Source organism: Phascolarctos cinereus, unplaced genomic scaffold, assembly GCF_003287225.1.
Source record: "Phascolarctos cinereus isolate Bilbo 61053 unplaced genomic scaffold, phaCin_HiC Scaffold_3;HRSCAF=262, whole genome shotgun sequence".
Lineage (NCBI taxonomy): Eukaryota > Metazoa > Chordata > Mammalia > Diprotodontia > Phascolarctidae > Phascolarctos > Phascolarctos cinereus.
The window spans coordinates 159,053,455-159,067,910 of NW_027555736.1; the positions used below are offsets into that span (position 1 = coordinate 159,053,455).

A 14,456-nucleotide genomic window follows, 5' to 3' on the forward strand; every position below is an offset into this window, starting at 1 on the left:
AAATTATTACATATAAAGAAGAATTATAATATATAAAGAACATACAAAATGTACAGAATCATATAAAGAAAAAAGATTATATAAAGATATACAGATATATAAAGAATAAAGAATTATATAAAGAATATCTAAAGTATAATATGTAAAGAATATGAATTATAATATAAAGACAGTAATCTGCATTGATGGAGGTCTATCATACTTACAAAATCAAAGGTCTTTAATATACCAGCACATCTGAAGGTAAACTGATTCTCTGACAATTGAATTTAACCATAATAATGAAAATAATCATTCTTAGTGAAAAAGAACATTTTTCTTGAGAAGTATAAAGGTAATATCCTTTTCTTTATTTAAAAGTGTACCTAAAATCTTTTATTCAGCAATGCAATATGCCTTTGTGATCATTTACTTCATCCCAATTGTACAAAGAGCATGACATTTGGAGTTGGAAAACCTGGGTACTGGTTCTGCTACTTAACTAGCTTTGTGATAGCTGAGCCTCCTCTTTGTTATATTCCTTGAAGTGGCTATTACAATCCTTCCTGATTCCACTAGTTTTAAGTGCCTGCTTGTTCTTCCAATTATCTTATTTATGTATCTGCTTATGTTGTATCTCCTAGTAGAAGGGAAGCCATTTGAAGTTAAGGACTATTTTGACTTTGGAACCCCATTGACAAGCAAGGTGTTTTACACTTAGAAGGTGATTAATAAAGGCATGTGGATTTGAATTGAATTGGAATCCTAATATATGTATTACCTACTTCATTAGATTGTTGTGAGAGTCAAGTGACACCATTTATATAAATAATCTTATAACAATAAAATTGCTATGAAAATGTAAAAAAAATGTACTTAACATAAACATTTGACTCACTCATTGAGGATTGCTAGGTGATGTCTATATTTATTGGAACCAGGATCTGAGGTTGAATCCTGTCCTCAGACACTTACTAGCTGGGTAACTGGGCAAGTCCCTTAATCTCTCTAAGCTCCAGTTTCCTCATATGTAAAATTGGGAAAATAATACTACTTGCCTCATGGGATTGCTGTGAAGACTGAGTGATACTGTGTTTATGTGTGTGTGTGTTTGTGTGTGTGTGTGTGTGTGTGTGTGTGTGTGTTGTATATATATGTATATATATATATCTCATACATATATATATTTTATTATATATACACACATATATAAAGCACTTCACAAACCTTAAAGCACTATATAAATATAGCTATTACTATTATTATAACTGTAATCTATATAGAGCTTTAGGTTTATAAAATGCTTTACATATATTATTTCATTTGCTCCCTTCCAACTCTACATCTACGGTCCCATGATTCTCACTTTAGAACTATGAGGTAATTAATATAGTTATTATTTTTCCCATTTTACACATGAGTAAACTAAGGCTAAGGTTCAGTTACTTGACTACAGTCACATAGGTATCTTAAGGTGGGATTCAAACCTGGATCTTCCTGATCCCAAATCCCATGGCTCTAACTACTGGACCACTAGTGAGCACAGGACATTTGTAAAGAGGGAGTGGTTACCAAGACTTAAAAGCTTCAAATACTCAAGTACACAGATGCAAGATAAGTTTCATGATTTTTCTCAAAACACCGTGCCCATAAAATTGCAGCCTTTGGCAGCTCCCTGAAAATGGGTTTACTGCTTTCTGGCAAGAATTCTCCAGAACAAAATTCCAGCAGTTCATTAATAGATGTGATGTTTTACCTGAGTATTTCTTCCTTATTTCTCTTACACTCCTTAAACCACCCAAAGTGAGTTTTCTTCTTAAGCTATAAGAACATTTTCTCTGATTCCATCCAAATAAGTTAATCTCCCCAGTGGCCAAATTGATTACTGTTTATCATGCCAGGAAGAAGGTAGATAAATGTCAAATAGGGAACCAATTAGAAACTTACATTTTCTGAAAACAAGTTAGCACATACAGGTGAAATGAAAAGCTAATATTTATCTCACTTGTTGTCAGCTATATTATTTTTTTTCCTGTAATGCCTGTTGAATATATATCTTGGAGTAATAAATTATATTTGAAGGCTGCAGGCCTGTGCACTTTCAGCCACTGTTTTCCACTGCTAGTTTGACTTTATTATTATTCAATGTGTTGACTTAGATCCTTTAATCACAAGACTGGCTATGGAGTACAAATTATATAATCACAACTGAGAGCTTTATAGGTCAGCAATCTGAAGCATTACTACAGTATAGTCGATTAATTTTAACAACATACTTCAGGGCATTCAGGAAACTAAAGAACAGAACCATTGCTATGTAGAAGGTCATAGAGCCTGCCAAAGAAATGAGTTCTCAAGTACATGTACCAATCCAGGAAATGTTGGTAGACATCATTTATTTCTTAAGATTTTTTTATTGTTTTTTAAAATTAAATTTTACTTTAAATTAATAATAATTTTCTTCTTCCTACCAGCTTCTCTATCTACCTCTAGAAAAAGAGGAAGGAAAAAACAAAACTATGCAACAAATATGCAGTCAGTCAAAACAAATAGCATTGGCTATGTCCAAAAGTATATGGCTCACTCTACATCTTGAGCCCAACACCTTTTGTCAGGAGATGCTTCATCAGTTCTCTGGAATTGTGGATGGTCACTGCATTGGTTAGAGTTCTTAAATTTTTCAAAGTTGTTTGTCTTAATGCAGTTGTTTATTGTCATTGTATAAATAATTTTCCTGGTTCTGGTCCCTTCGTTCTGCATCAATTCATATGTCTTCCCAGGTTTTCCTGAAATAGTCTCTTTTATCATTTCTAATAGCACACTAAATTCTATTAAATTCATATACCATAATTTATTTTGCTAGCCCTCGTTTCTTTAAACTACCTGTTATTGTAGTCGATTATGATGGCCAGGATTGCTTCCTCCTTCAGACATACTATGGTCACGAGAAGAGAAGTTTCAGAAAAAAATGGAGGAGAGACATTAAAGATATTGGTGGGTGAATTAAAATTTTTGATCATTATTTATTCTTCTCTTGGGAGTAGAGAACTACTGATGAACCCAAAAGACTATTGAACTATGTGGTGTCATGTGACTTTGGTCATTGCTACAAAAAAAAAATGTAAATCATGGCAACAGGAATTCTCCCACTATAGACTGGAAAAACTGAAGAAGCTACATATAGCCGGGTATAAACACACATGATGCCCACAGGCCACCTAGTGTAACAAACTGAGACTACTCTCACTTTGGTTAGTTCTGTGCTCTGCCAGTACTGAACTCACACAGCTACAACTCATATCTTGATTCTCACTAGCCCTTCTCTAAGCCCTTATTAAGATTCTAGAAGAATGCAAGCTTCTTGTCGACCAGTATCAGTGCACTCTCAGTGTCTAGTACAGGGCCTCAAATACCTTAGACAATTAACGAAGGCTTGTTGAATTAATGTGAACCTAACTGGTTCCTTAAGTTTCCTGGGGCAGCTAGGTGGTAGAGTGGATAAAGCATGGGGTCTGGAGTCAGGAAGACTTATCTTCCTAAGTTTAAATATCACTTCAGACACTTACTAGCTGTGTGACCCTGGGCAAGTCATTTAAAACTCTTTGACTCAATTTCCTCATCTCTAAAATGACTGAAGAAGGAAATGGCAAACTGCTCCAGGGTCTTTGTCAAGAAAACCCCAAACAGGGGGCGGAGCCAAGATGGCGGAGTGAAAGCAGTGACTTGCTTGAGCTCTCCCCCAAACCCCTCCAAATATTCATAAAAAATGGCTCTAAACAAATTCTGAAGCAGCAGAACCCACAAAAAGACAGAGTGAAACAAATTTCCAGCCCAAGACAACCTGGATGATTGATAAGAAAGGTATATCGCGCCGGGCTGGGAGCGCAGCGCAGCACGGCATGGGGCGCAGGCCACAGCAAACCAGGAGCAGGCCTCAGAGGACTGAATTGTGGGCAGCTGTGGAGGTTTCCAGACTCCTCAATCCACAAATGCCAAAGACAACTTAGAAGGTCAGTGGGAAAAGTCTGTTTCAGTCGGTGGTCAGAGAGGAAGGCGGGGTTTCAACTCCATTCCCCAAGGGCATGGCCCTGTGGGGGGGCAGCTGCTTCCCCAGCTTCAGGCCCACAGACTCAGAGGGAATCCAGTGGCTGATCAGAGAGGGACTGCAGGGATCTCTTTGCCAGTGCTGAGGCAGGAATCTCTTGCTTTGCCTGTGTGTGGATCTGGGTCACAGTTCTGGGCTGCAGTGTTGGGGTGAGGAGGAGCTGGCATGGTGGAGCTTGTAGTGGCTGTGAAGAGGAACCCCTCCTCACAGTTATGGGACAGAAAGGAACACTTGTGGTCACAGGCCAGGAAAGGAGTAAACACCTCGCCCCTTATCATACCACCTTGGAAGAACTGAAAATTTACAGGTCCCTACAAGTATCTCTGAAAACAGCTACACAAACCCCTGAAGCTTGGAACAGTACATTCTCCACATTGGAAGCAGACTCTTACCTTAACAAAGAGTTTAAAACTAAAGTAATTGGCTGGGATCATGAGCAAGCAGCACAAAAAGAGTCAGACTATATTATCTTACTTTGGTGACAAAGAAGATCAAAATATACAACCAGAAGAAGACAACAAAATCAAAGCTCCTACATCCAAAGCCTCCAAGAAAAATATGAATCAGTCCCAGGCCTTGGAAGAGCTCAAAAGGGATTTTGAGAAGCAAGTAAGGGAAGTAGAGGAAAAACTGGGAAGAGAAATGAGAGTGATGCAAGAAAATCATGAAAAACAAGTCAACAGCTTGCTAAAGGAGACCCAAAAAAATACTGAAGAAAATAACACCTTAAAAAACAGCCTAACCCAAATGGCAAAAGAGGTCCAAAAAGCCAATGAGGAGAAAAATGCCCTAAAAAGAAAAATTGGCCAAATGGAAAAGGAAGTCCAAAAGATTACTGAAGAAAATACTTCCTTAAAAATTAGAATAGAGCAATTGGAAGCTAGTGACTTTATGAGAAATCAAGACACTGTAAAACAAATCCAAAAGAATGAAAAATTAGAAAACAATGTGAAATATCTGACCTGGAAAATAGATCCAGGAGAGAGAATTTAAAAATTATTGGACTATCTGAAAGCCATGATCAAAAAAAGAGCCTAGACATCATCTTTCAAGAAATTATCAAGGAAAACTGCCCTGATATATTAGAACCAGAGGGCAAAATAGAAATTGAAAGAATCCACAGATCTCCTCCTGAAAGAGATCCCCAAAGGAAAACTCCTAGGAATATTGTAGCCAAATTCCAGAGTTCCCAGGTCAAGGAGAAAATATTACAAGCTGCCAGAAGGAAACAATTCAAGTACTGTGGAAACACAATCAGGATAACACAAGATTTAGCAGCTTCTACATTAAAGGACCACAGGGCATGGAATATAATATTCTGGAGGGCAAAGGAGATAGGATTACAACCAAGAATCACCTACCCAGCAAAACTGAGTATAATCCTTCAGGGGAAAAAATGGTCATTCAGTGAAATAGAGGACTTTCAAGCATTCCTGATGAAAAGACCAGAGCTAAACAGAAAATTTGACTTTCAAATACAGGACTCCAGTGGAACATGAAGAGGTAAACAGGAAAGAGAAATCATAAGAGACTTATTAAGATTGAACTGTTTACATTCCTGCATGGAAAGATGATATTTGTAACTCATGAGAACTTTGTCAGTATTAGGGTAGTTGAAGGAAAAAAATTGTATGTATGTATATATATATAGATAGATAGATAGAGGGCACAGGGTGAGTTGAAGATTAAGGGGTCATATCTGGAGAATAAAATTAAGGGATGAGAGAGGATGATACTCGGAGAAGAAAGGGAGAGGTAGAATGGGGTAAATTATCTCACAAAAAAAAACAACAGACAGGAAAGAAAAGGCTCCCATAGTGGAGGGGAAACAGGGGAAGGTGAGAGGGAATGAGGGAATCTTATTCTCATAGGATTTGGCTTAAGGAGGGAATAACATACACATTCAACTGGGTATGGAAATCTGTCTTACCCTACAGGAAAATAGGGGGAGAAAGGGACAAGAGAGCAGGGGGGGGTGATAGAGAGGAGGGCAGATTGGGAAAAAGGGTAATCAGAAGCAAATACTTCTGAGGAGGGACAGGGTCAAAAGAAAGAATAAAATAAATGGGAGGACAGGATAAGATTAAGGGAAATAGAGTTAGTTTTTCACAACATGTCTACTAAGGAAGTGTTTTGCATAACTGCACATGTAAAACCTATATTGAGTTGCTTGCCTTTTCAATGAAGGTGGTTGGGGAGGGAGGAAGGGAGAAAATGTGGAACTCAAAGTTTTAAAAACACATGTTTTAAAAAAAATGTTTTCACATGCAACAGGGAAATAAGAAATAGAAGGGGAAGGGGATAAGAGAAGGGAGGGGGGAGAGATAGAAGAGAAGGCAGACCAGGGGAAGGGGTATTCAGAATGCATGCCATCTTGGGGTAGGGGAGGGGTGAAAATTTGGAACTCAAAAACTTGTGGAAGTGAATATTGAAAACTAAAAGTAAATAAATTTACATTAAAAAAATTAAAAAAAACACAATGAAGGACCCTTGGCTAACGAGAAAATAAGAATTTGGCTTAGCTCTTCCTTAGGATCATATACTTTTGAGCTGAAAGGTTCCTTCAGAACTATCTAATCCAAACTTTTCATTTTGCAGATAAGTTAACTAAAGTTCAGAGAATGGAAGTTACTTTTCAAAATTGACTTATGTAATAAATAGCTGCACTGGTAAAAAAAAAAAGAAAAGAAAAGAAAAGAAAACCCCAAACAGGGTCATAAAAAGTCAGACGTGACTGAAAACAACTGAAGAATAGAATCCTAGTCTTGTCCTTGCTACTACCAGCCAACACTCTTTGATCCCTTTTGGCTACATGTTTCTTGAGCTCAGATTACTCTCACTTTATTTCTGACCCTACCTGGGTGGCATTATGCTGGGCAATATGAGGCAGTTGAGGGAAGGGGTATTAAATGAAGATATTAATTGATCCCTCAAAGGAGACTAATAAATCATCCCTGGGTCATGGAGGATTTGAATAGCTCACCTGTGATTAGAGGTGGGCACCCTTGTTCATGAACTTCCATTTAGGATTCCCATAAACACTTGCTTATGTAAATATACCACTGCCCCAGGCAGTTTAAAAAACCTTAGCTGAGTCTGATGTAGTTCAAGAGGCAACATACCATGTGAAAGCTGTTTTTTTTTCCTTACACTTCATAGCCCGTTAGTGGCTTAGTTATCTCCATCTATATTTCAATTAAACTTTGGAGAGGGATGTTGGCAGGGAGAAGCTATACCAGCCTTAAGAGGGGAAAGTGAAGTCTTAATGGAATGTAATATATTGTGGAGAGGGGTCTGACATTCATGGAGCAGTGACCAATTCTTCTGGAGAAAAAACTGATGATGTTGGGGCAGGGTAGTACATGTCTCTTTTCACTGCTGCTGGGAAGCCTGAGGCTAGTAGATCTCTTGAGTTCAGGAATTCTGAGGTATTGTAGGGATAAAGTTGATCAAGTGTCCACACTAAGTAAGCATCAATATGGAGGGGTGCAGATAGGATGCGTAAGGAGAAGTGAACTAGACCAGGTCGGAAAGAGGAGAGCAGGTTAAAGCTTCCACGCAGATCAGTATTGGGAGCAGGAACGAGAAAAGCCATTGTACTTTCAGTCTGAGGGAGATAGGGAGATCTAGTCTTAAAAAATATTAAAAAGAAGAAATAAAGATGGTATAATGGGATATGGATTTGAATTATAATGGTTACTTAAGTTTCCAAAGTGGTTTAGGGGACTCTTAACCTTATACAGCTGAGCACCACAGAATGAAAGACTGAATAGCTTTCAGAGATTCTCTGGTCTAAACTCCTAACTTTATAACAGATGAGCAAACTGAGGTTCAGAGAGATGACATGACTTGTCCAAGGTCAAGTTGGCATAAAATAGTTGTCAGGCAGTCAATTAGTATTTATTAATTTCTAACTGTCTATTGGGCACTGTGTGAAGTGTTAAGGATATAAAGATAGGCAAAAACAAGTTTCCTTCCAACAAGGAATATGCATCTTGATAACATGCAAATAATCATGTGGATACATGTGGATACATATGAAAAACATGTGTATTAGTTTGTAGACACATACATGCATATACACACATATATGAACAGACATAAGCATGTATATGTGTCTATATAAATGTATAAACATGTATTTTATATATATATATGTGTGTGTATATATAGGTATGTGTATATGTATACATGCAGGTGTCTATCTATCTACCTTTATTTCTATCTATCCACACACACACAGGTGGGGGAGAGAGAAGTGGGAAAAGCCTTCTGTGATATTTAAACTGAGTCATAAATGAAGCCAGGGAAACCAAGAGGTGGAAATGAAGGGGGATGTCATTCCAAATATGGCAGCAGCCAGTGTAAATTCATAGTCAAGAGATGGAGTGCCAGCATGAGAGAGACCAGTAAACTAATGTAGCCAGATCATAGAGTGTTTAGAAGGGAGTAAAATATAAAAAGACTCAAAAGGTAGGAAGGGGTCAGGTAGAGAAGGGCTTGAAATGCTAAAAGGAGAGGATTTTGTGTTTGGTCCTAGAAGTAAAAGGGATTCATTCACTTGAGTTTGTTGAGAACAGCAGTGACCTGCATTCGAAGAAATCCTTTTTGGAAGTTCAGTGGAGGGTGGATTGGAGTGGGGAAAGATTTGAAGCAGAGATCAGATTCCAATTCAATTCCTTTGACTAAAAATCTAGCCCCTCTTCGTCTACTTTGCCAGGGTGTTTTTAACTTTTATATGAAACGGCTAGGTGGGGCAGTGGATAGACTGCTGGGCTTGGAGTCCTGAGTTCAAATCTGGCAAGTCATTTAATCCTGTTTGCCTCATTTTCCTCATGTATAAAATGAGGTGGAGAAGGAATATCAAACCAAACTAGTATCTTTGCCAAGGAAACCCTAAAAAGGGTCACAAAGAGTCAGACATGACTGAAAATGACTGAACAACAACAATGAAACTTAGATTTATTTTTTCCTTCTGATGTTTGCTAGTGGTCTGAATATGGGCCAGTCATTTGATCTCTCTTATCTCAGTTTCCTCATTTATAAAATTAGAGTAATACAGTAATGCATGGAGTGCCAACTTATAAGGTTGTTATGAGAATTCAGGAAATGATGTATGTGAAGTACTTTATAAACTTCAAAGTATTATATCAACATTAGCTATTACTCCTGTTTTTCTTTCCTTTCCTTGGAGGGCTAAGTCCATAATTTTTCTGGGTCAGAATAGTTTGAGTTTATTTTAAATTCTATATTCTAGACATTGATGTATCCCATGAAGCATTGTTTTTATTGCTGTTATTAATTTGCTTGCTGTTGCTGTCTCTGATTTGCATTATATTATGGTGAATGTAATATATTCTGTATGAACAAGACATAAAGCTGAAAGATTTGGATATATTTCATCAATAGTTTAATAGGCACAAACTAGTAACAAACTGGTCTCTGGCTAACACTGATTTGGGGAGCAATATAGCTAGCCAGCTACATAACATCCCTGTAGAGAGTTTGAATTTTTTGTAATAATTGTAAACAATAGAACTTTTTGTGTATAATGGAACCCATTGCTGCTACAATTGCTTCTTATCTGAGAGGTAGATTAATATTATAATACCCAATTAGTGCTAGAAATGATTATTGAAGTTTTGGGCATGGTATTGAATTAACCACCCACCAATGGGAGGAGAGGATGGAGAACTGATGAAATGTAGCCTATTGGAGTTCTTACATAAGCTATACTAAGGTCTTTCTAATGGATGCTTGTGTCACATCTAGATATTCAATATGTCCCAGGTGGATTTAGGGTAACAGTGCAAAAGGTCATAGAAGCAGATTCACAGATATGAAAGTAGGACTTTTCTAAATATCCAATTGCTTTCCCTTCATTGGAAAGGACAATCCCTACCTGGTTGACCATAAGATTATTATTATACCCCTTAAAGAGTAAGGAGTCATTTTGCATGAATTGACTACTTGAACTGCAATTTTTTTTCAGTATCTAGGATCCAGAAAATTAAGCAAGGCATGTCTTTAATCCTTAGATCCAGGCCTGGTTGAGCAAAGTCATCACAAGATATCCTCTTTCCCTTCCCCAGACAAAGTTCTGGCCCTTAAAGATTTCCAACAACTCTATAATGATTTTTATTTGGACTTGGATTTCATTGTTACATGGAACTCCCAGGAGAGAAAGCTCCTTCTACCAATGGTGGTTTGTATTAGTATCTTGTCTGCAACTTAGAAAATTCTCTTAGGGCATGGAAAGAATTCTCTTAGAAAGTTTCTTAGGGCATGGAAATGTCAGGTTACTTGGCCAAGATCAAAAATCCAGTAAGTGTTAGATGTGGGACTTGAACCCAGGTCTTTGTAGCTAGGAGGCCTGCTTTCTACTCACTTCAGGTTGTTGCTACTTTTTATTTATACAACTATTTAATTTGTGTTTGTGGAGATAAGAGAAATGTTTACAAAAACCAACCTGTACTAGAGAGATGGCAGAATGAAAAGGCTACCTCTTAGCAATTCATACTATAGACAACTACAATGGTAAGAATAAAGAAATGGAAAAAAGAGATAAATATACCTTGAGCAGTTTTTTTCTTCCCTCCCCTTCCCTTTCCTTTCTCTTCTTACCCTCATGTATTCTTGCTTAGGTAATTTATTTATCTTCTAATCCCATGGACAGAGACTTATTCCTAAGGAAAAACCCTAGGCAAATACATCTGTTGTAGTTTTATTTGCTTTGCCATATTCCTAACAGTCAAGGGTCCATTCCATAAGCAAGGGTATGACCAAATTAAAAATCAAAATTTCTTAAAGTGAAGACCCAAAAATAGGTAACAGATTGCAACTTGCATCCTTAACAATTAAATCACAGGAAAAATCAAAGTAGAGAATAAGAAGTGGGAATCAGGGACTATGAAAAAAAACAGATTGGGAATTGTTGCCTCCATTCATAGTCATGGCATCGTACACATCAGAATTCAACTATCCATGCACAGGAGACATATTCCCCAGGGAACTATAAAATGAGAGGTTCTACAGTTGACTTCAAAGATCTCTTCTAGCTCTAAATTTATTACTGGAACTGAAACACTAAAGGTTTCAAGGGTATCCATGTGGTATGATGGATAGGACATTGGACTTGGAATCAAGAAAACCTGAATTCAGACAGGCAAGGGTACAAATGGTTCAAAGGTAAAGGAAGGAATAATGTTGCAAGAGGGGTCCACAGTGTTGAGTGTACTAGGGAAGGAAGTGAAATCATAAGAGGAATGAGCAATTGGAAAAGAAGGTAGTGATTGAGAAGCCAAAGATCTCAACAAAGTTTCAGAATGAATTTAGAGATCAAAGGGTGGGAAATGTAGAAGGAGAAGATGTCATGGTCAGAGAAAAATTTGAAAACCCAAGAACTTTGAAGTGGTCTAGTTTTAATTGACAATGAGGTCTAAGTTGTGTTTTCCTGGTTCTAGAATAGAGATGGAGAGCACGAAATTGAGAAGACCACAAAATTTTGAAGCCAAAGTGTTGAGATCAATAAGAATGATATCATATTTTGAAGAGGAAAACTATAAGCTAGCTGTTGACATTTTTGAAGAAGATGTAAGAGTGTCCTTGAAGTAGATGGTAAAGATCTATAGAAGATGGCATTTGATAATTTAAATTTCAGAGCAAGAGGGACTGTTGAAGGAAGGTAGGGTATTAAAGGTCTGGAAGAGGTAGTATAGAGCAATGAAGATTTCAACCCTACCTACTAAACCTCTATATGCAAGAACATGGGAGTATGATTAACTAGCATTGGAGATAAAGGTCAGGAACTCAATGTCTTCAGGGACTAGCCAGGAGTCTTCTAACGTGAAGGGAACTAATGTACCAGTAAAAGATGGGATGAAAAGGAGTTTGTTTACAATAGAACCTGGATTCCAAAGGTCACCGTAGATGTGATGGAAGATAGGCAGGCTAGGACTGAGTTGTTTAGGAATAAGGATATATGTGAGGAAGCAAGAGTAAGAGGTCCTCAACTTGACTAATCTTTTTTAAGACCTTGGAATTAGGGATTTACTTGCAAGTGAATAACATCATATTAAATCTTGATATAACATTGCTTCTGACCACTACCACTACTGCCACCACCACTATTACTACAGTCAAGCATAAAGTAGCAAAAGTTTCTTTGAAAAGCATACCTAGTTTGAATGAACTATTCTCCATTTACAAAAGCAGAGACTTGTTGTCATGTGATTGCTTTAAAAGAAGGGCCCAGTCATGCATTATTTAATGCCAAAAATCCTTGTCTGCCTACTCTTGAAAGTATTAATGATATTGTTTTAAGTTGAGGTTGTTGGGGATGGGAAGCAAAGTGGGTGTAAAACATGCTATATGAAAAAACTGAGGAGCCATTAGTCCCTCACTGGATATAGGTTAGAATATAATTAATTTCATAGAGGAAGTCAAAGAGTAAGAAGAGAGATTCAAGAATGATGGTGTCCATTTCTACCTGAAAAGAACAGGGAAGGCTTCATGAGGAATAGCAGCATAAGTGCATCAAGGGCTTAAAGATGACACAGAAATTATTTAAAGTGACATGAACTGGGTTTTGAAGGAAGATACGTATTTCAACAAGTAGATCATTTTCAGGCTCAGGTTACATGCAAGTTTATGTATGTATGTGTAAATGTAAGTCTACAGAGATGGAAGAAGGCAACATATCATTAGGATATGAATAGTAATACATTTTGATTAGAGCATAGAACTGATGGGGGGTTGGAATAAGTCACAAAAATTGGAGATGTTATGAAGTATCTTAATTATCAAGTTAATACATTTTTATTTTTATTTTTTAAAGGCAAGGCAAAGAATTTCACTAAAGATTTTGAGTGGGCAAGTGATATGAATATGCCTGTGCATTAGGAAAAAGTGATGCATTAAAAAGGAGAGGAAACTGAACACAGGAGGACCAAATAAGAAATTATTACAACAGTCTAAGTAACAAGTATTGAGGACCTAAATTAGGGTGCTAATAAAAAGCAGTATGTCAATTGAGATAGACATTACAGAGGTATACTAAATTAGAAAATAATAACTAAGAGATACATATATATATTATATGTATATGTGTGTGTGTATATATATATATATATATATATATATATATATATACATATTAGATTTACAAGATGCTTTCTTTAATTCATAAGACTTCACAACTAGTTGGCAGCCTTCAAGTTGTCAAACTTTAATGATTAGTAGAAAAATGATCTTACCAATAAAAAATAGAGAAGTTTGGAGGAAAGACACATTGGGATATCTTGAGTTTGAGGTGGTCTAACAGGCAGAAATGGGAGACTGCAGCTCAGAGAGAAATTAGGACTTTGCACATATATTGGGGAGTCATCTAAATAGAGGTAATAACTGAAGGCATTCATTTGGATGAGATTACTAAGGGAGAGTGAATAGAAAGATGAAGAGGAGAAAAGAGAGGAATACAGGAGCAGAGAGGAGAAGAAGAGAGAAGAGGGTCAAGGATAAAAACTTTGAGGACTCCTAAATTGGAGATGGGAGAAGAAAGAGGACTAAATGAAATTTTATGTATCATCCATTTGTATCTTAATCAAAGAACTGGCTTGGTGGGGCTTGGGAGGCTCTGTGTGAAATGTTGCATATATATCAATTTTTTTCAATGCATACATGGATTTTTCTGCTCCCCCCTTCTTCCATTAAAAAAAAATCTTGTAAGAGATGGTCTGGAATGCAGTAGGGGTGGCGGGGCAGAGTGAATAGGAGGATCTAGGCAATGTCAAAATTATAAATGACATCTATTTCACGTAAATATACTAGATTTGCTGCATGCTGAATCATTGTGTCCTACTGAGGCAATTTCCCAGCTAGAGCTTTATAGCTTTTCGTGGATAGATATCTAATCTTCTCCAGATCTGATGTGATAGAAACATGGCTCCATGGTCAGAGTCATAGCTAGCAATTTCTGCCTCTTGAGTAAATGCCGGGGGTGGTGGTGGCATAGAGGTGGGGCTCAACTGAGGTATGGCAGCTAAGGACAAGAAACAGAAACAGATAGCATTCGGTTTCTAAACTGCTGAATCTTGGAGAAAATGACCCTGAGATTAGGCTATTGCTGTTGTCAGTGTAGGAGTGAGGTAGGCAGTGGAAGACGTATACTCCATATTTGCATTTAGAACCCTCCAAATTGCCCAGCCTAGACAAAAGCCCATCACCCTGTCCTTGTCAGGTCTCTGCCCAAATCATCCTATTTCCAAGTCCTGCCAGGTACCAACCAAATAATATAGTAGGAGCTGAAAATATATATATTTTAAAAAATGACTCAGGTTTGCAGGGCTAGAACACAATTCTCTTGAAGAGACAC

General features: G+C 37.3%; 1 protein-coding gene across 1 annotated transcript in view; it reads right to left on the reverse strand.

The window, feature by feature from the left end:
* UNC13C (unc-13 homolog C) overlaps nt 1-14,456 on the reverse strand; it is a 705,000-nt gene that overhangs the window by 206,967 nt on the left and 483,577 nt on the right. The window lies entirely within an intron of this gene.